The 5569-nt window shown below is 38.0% G+C and overlaps 1 protein-coding gene across 1 annotated transcript in view; it reads right to left on the bottom strand.

The window, feature by feature from the left end:
• LOC107552243 (catenin delta-1-like) overlaps nt 1-3625 on the bottom strand; it is a 42740-nt gene extending 39115 nt beyond the window's left edge. Inside the window, exon 1 of the mRNA XM_016234103.1 lies at nt 3349-3625. The gene's annotated coding sequence lies outside the window, so the exon portion shown is untranslated. The remainder of the gene's footprint in view (nt 1-3348) is intronic.
• Nucleotides 3626-5569: the final 1944 nt, after the last annotated feature.

Genomic DNA, 5569 nt, shown 5'->3' on the forward strand with positions numbered 1-5569 from the left:
AGCCTCAAAGCATTTGGGAAGTATCTACTGACCTTTTCTGCACAGACACATAAATTAGTATTTATAAATTATAGCCTTTACTTCTCATTCAGGCAGCTCGCAGAGACCCGGAAACGGGAGTGCTGGTGACGTAATGCTTTTTAAACATCAACCTGATGCTGTTACTGCAGGTAACAAGGAGGGGCAGACCATTCCTCTCTTCCTGTAATGTCGCTGCCTGGAATTTGAAAACCTAAAGTATAGTGTTGTAACCACTGAGGAAAAGGATGTGCTTTTTTTAAACCATGCTTGGAAGAACTATTACTAGCACTGTTTCTCTCCACAAAGTTCTTTCCTTTGGAAGAACTGCAATAGAACAAGTCGTATACTTTTTTTAAATTATTTTGACCAAATTGCTTTAACAGAGACATAAATGATATATTGGGCTATTTCTGATAGAAATGGAAAAGTATTATCTTATGAACAATTTATGAGTACATAGGATTTCCCTATACATCTGGAAGAATAACTTGTTATTAAAGCAAGCCCCTCAGCTCCTATACAACTTGTAGAAAGTCAGCAAAACTATAACTCTTTAGCAGTTATTACTTCCAAACTGGGTTAAATGGGATCAAAAAACACTTTTTTCAAAAACAAAACTTCTTGGAAACCTCTGTTGCCTGTAATATGTTAAAGACTGGCTGGTTGGTTCTCTACAAATATTGTATTAAAATAAGATAAGAGGTCCCAAGCAAGATTTTACCCGTCAGTTCTTTAATTGCCATTTAAGCTTCCACTGACAACACCGTAATATTGTCATCAATTAGTCTCCCTCATGTTGTTTCAAACCTGTATGACTTGGAATATAAAAGATATTGAGAAATGTTTCAGTGTTTTGTGCAATGGAAGTCAATGGTCACCAACGTTCTTGAAAAAATCTTCTGCATGAGAAACAAATCCATACAGGTTTGGAAGGCCATGAGGGTGTGTAAATGACAGAATTGTCATTTTTGGGTGAACCATTCCTTCAAGCAAAAAAGCTGTAGCATATTATGAATACAGTCACTGTCCAAGCATGCAGTGAAGTGCCTTTTTGCTTGATTGGTTACTACATATTAAAAATAAGAAAACATACTCAAAAAGCTAGCAATATAATAAATCAAAAGTCTTGATCTGTAATTTGTCATTTTAACTTCATAAGCAAACAAACAAACAAACAAAAGTATACACGTAATGCCCAAGGTCCCAAATGTTCTTTTACAGTAAAAAAAAAAAACGTTTTCAGCATTATAAAACAGTAATAATGCTAAATAATAATAAAATCTTTGTAAGTTACTACACTGATTAGGTTTTGACCTTTGAATTGAGGCATACTCCAATACAATGTTGAATTATTATGTACTGGCATGTCATTTATTCTGGAAGACGTCATTTTAAGCTAAACTTTAAAAAATTGCACACTTAATGCTCAAAGTTCAGATTTGTTCTTTTAGAGTTTAAACATTTTTTTCAGCCTTTTTACTACTACTACTAAAATTATTATATTATTATAAAATCTTTGTAAGGTGCTACTTTGATTTATTTTTACAGTGATGCACACTACAATTTAACACTCCTATTATTTTGCACTGGTATGCTATGTTAACTGTATTTTGCATGCATGTTAGTAAGAAATAATTTAACTGTTTTTAAAAACAGTGCCGTGTCCTCGCGTGTTTGAAAGACACACCCTGGTGTTAACATTAGAGCTGGTCATTACCGTGGTCAAACTATTTGGTTACCCGTCATTTATTGAGAAGTCGTCTTCAAAGACACACCACCCCTCACAGTTTTTAACTCATTTTTAAATCAGTTAGTAACGGGAGGATCGAGCTTCCTCTATGGGTGGGGGGTGTCTTAAATCGGGCGAGTGTACACACGCACCGGCCTTTTCAGGTCAAGGTAAGAGGAGGAAAAATCCCAAACATTCCTGCTTTGAGCCTTTTGGTTTCTGCTCAGGGTCTGGGCTTCTCATGGTTTCTGCATCATGAGAGGCACTGACTCATGCCGAGCGTCTCAGACTGGTCGAGAGGTAAATCACTCACACACACACACTCAGTGTAACATGCTGCTTCACAGGGGTAGTGTGTAAATGAGAGTCACTGTTAACACACACACAGGACCATGCCTTCTCCACCCCCACCCCACCCCACCCCACCCACACACACACCCTTGCACTAAAATACTAACTCAACCGGTTCCCAAACTTTTTTCGTAATGATTATTGCGTATATCTGTTGAGTTAACTAACCGAATTTCGCCCTCTTCTGGGAAAGAAAAAAAAGGAGTCAAAGTCAAGTAAACCTGAGAAACACAGCGCACCTGTGAGGCTCAGTTCAGGTGAAGCAGTAGTGGCCAATGCAATACTACCTAAACATGCGAATCTCGACCCAATACACTGCAAAAATCATTTTAAACACCAATACATTCATTCTCGTTTGGGAATTGCGTTATTTTGATTTCAATGAAATCCACTAGTTTATTAAGAGTCACTTGTATTTCTTAGATTGAATTCCAAAACACACTGGATCTATTTTGCAACTTTTTATATTCTCCATAAACAATGCTTTAAATTACTTCCGCAAACTCAGGTGTGTTCACGGCCTTGACCTGCTTTACTTCACTGCAGTGAACATTTCACCCTCACTGCCATTTATTCACCCACAGATGCATTACTTACAATACAATTTATATTCACATATGCAAAAAATCATTTCGATAACACCTACAATTACATCAAAATATATTATAGTCTCGGACAGCCAAAAAAACAAACTCGGAGGAAAATTCCCACCGAGGTCTATAAACCATCGAAATCGGCATTATTAGAGATGAGGCACTGACGCCAATCTAAATGTAAATCAGTTTCTGGATTAATTTGCAGGAATTATGTCTTGAACATGAACACAATTAATACAAGAGCACTGTCAGATTTACTTAATGCACATAAAACACAAAAAGTGTTCCCAAACCAAGAACTTTATCCGCCCTATTTATCCTGAATATCTGCAACAAGGTTGGGGGAAACACCAGAACGCTCGGCTCCCAGTTATTCTCGCACAAAGCCTGCGTTACAGTACAAGGAAAAGACTACGCACTCGATTTACAGATGAACTTTGAGGAATTTCAGGGAAGCAAACTCCCTCCGTCCCAGAGATCCTCCTCACGCTCGTGCCATTTCGATTAGCACGGCGGCTAACTCCACTAGCCTGCTAACATGGAGAGCTGGCTAACTTTGTTCTGCTCCTCAATTACGAGGCCAAACAGGGAAAACCAGAAGACAACAAAGAGAGCTATCAGAACAAACGGAAGAGTTTCCATGGAATCTACCTTTGTTTTTGGTTTCGTTAAAGTCCCGATGTGAGGTCGTGGCCTATCGAAACGGGCTTCTCTATGGCCAATTTCAGATTTTCCAAGCGGTAGGAAGTGATTGTAATTCCAAACGTATGCTGCTCTATATTTGGGCGTTTCAGCCCCACGCTACGCCAGACGCATCTGCCCTATTTTATGAGTTCGCTTTCTAACGAGTGGCACGTAACGCGTTTCTCCCGACGAAGCAAAACAAAGAAGATACCTGAGATGAACAGATTTAAGCAGTCTTTTTAAAAACCCACCAATCTATCTCGCTCCCCTTGTTCACTCCTCTCTTCGCTCGTCGTCCCACCGTGAAGCGTCTGACCCCTCCCCTCAGTCCCCTGTGGAGCAGGAGTTCAGTTCACCGACACCGCTGTGGGCGGGGACACGCCGGACTTTTCAATATGCAAGCGAAAGAAAAAAAACGCAATATTACGCTGCAGAATTGTTCTTTAAATGTAAACGCAGTTATTCGTCGTCGTGTGAATTATCAGACTGCACTGTAGATGATATGCCACGAAACAACGACTTTTCGCTGCACCTGTGAACCTGCGATAGCCTATAGGCTACTTCATCACGGATTGATTGGAAATCTGCGTTGAGAGAATTCCACCAAAATGGAATCGTTTATTCGGAACAAAAAGAATATATACTAGGCTATAAAGAATGTAGATCAAATAAACATCAAAGGCTAAATACAAAAAAAAAACATTGCACTACACTTTTCTCACATAATTCAGTCATATTTATTAAAACACTTTTGTTTATTAATTCTATTTTAAATTAATTATTCTATCAAACTTCTATTTATTTGTTTATTTATTCCAGTCCATCTGTGTTAATTCCCTATTTTGCATATACACCGTTATTTATCTCTATATTTTTATTTCTTCATTTATTTAGTTCTGTTGATTTCATGATCCTGTATTATGATATGAAAATCAAACAAAACTTTTTAGGGTTCCCCATTTAGTGTCCTCGGATTGCCAGGTTATGGTTCTCCAACGGGTTCAACCAGTGTAAATAGTGCCTCAAGTGCCTTTTTAATTTGTACCCTGCTTGTGCAATAGAAAATAAAATAAAATAAAGATCAGTCATTATCAATAAGAGGGAAGATAATGTGCTGGCTAACTCTTTAGCCTGATTTCAGATTTAGAATTTCATTATTCTTTTAAGTAGCCATCACATTCATTTTTTTTTTAAATCATATGAGATATGAGGTTGGTTAATTTACCGTTTTGAATTTAGTGGAGATTCTATTTATTCAGTTTGATGAGAATCTTGGTGGACTTGTTATCGCTACACAGAACTGACATTGCATTCAAAACATATGAATTATTAATGCTGTGGTCCATCTAAGTCCATCTCATTTTGCACGTCATTTGCTTCCTGAGACTTCCTGAGGTCACCAGATGGATATGTCACTTGAAGATTTGGGAAACAGACAATAGATTTGATAATTACAGTAATTACAAGAAGAACTAACCTTAAAAAGGGATATTGGTAAAGGTTGATGAAATGTTATCTGTAATATTTAGCCATGTCAGACAGAACAATTAAAGAGAACAAAATAAATGGATAATTCCAACAATATCACACAATTAGTAACTAATTAAAGTGATTGTAGGCATAGCTCAGTAATTTATAGACATACTATTGGTTTCAATATTAGTAATATAAGTCTGAATTCAAAAGTTCAATGATCTATTACTTCCACAACAACCAACTCATTTCATTTATCACTTGAATCAGACTGACTCATCTGAAGTCATCTGAACCTTTCAGCGTGGGATATTATAGTAACCCTGAGTTCCCCACCCAGCGACTCAAGCTCAGCTGATGTTAAAAACTAACCTCAACGCAACCAGTCAGGATGGGAGTTTGTGGATCCAAGCACTCAGTATGAGTCAGTCGCCCTTCTATTAGCAAGTACAGGAGCACACAGTAGCTCCTGATAGGTTCGTAGGTCACTCTCTTGACCCTAGGGCACACAAAAATGTTCAGCAGCTACAGCACAGAGAATTCCACGTTTGTCCATGTGGTGTTGCACACTGGTGTCGCGTCACATGGTGTATTGCTAGCCAACAGGCAGTTTGTTGCCAAAACTAGCCCCAGCAAGTTATGGAGCAGTTCAAATGCGAATCAGCAGAGGCTTATCAATTCTCCATTTCTGCTTAATTGCTTATCTTTTTGTTTC

This window comes from Sinocyclocheilus grahami, unplaced genomic scaffold, assembly GCF_001515645.1.
Source record: "Sinocyclocheilus grahami isolate Dianchi unplaced genomic scaffold, SAMN03320097.WGS_v1.1 scaffold17.1, whole genome shotgun sequence".
Taxonomy (NCBI): Eukaryota; Metazoa; Chordata; class Actinopteri; order Cypriniformes; family Cyprinidae; genus Sinocyclocheilus; species Sinocyclocheilus grahami.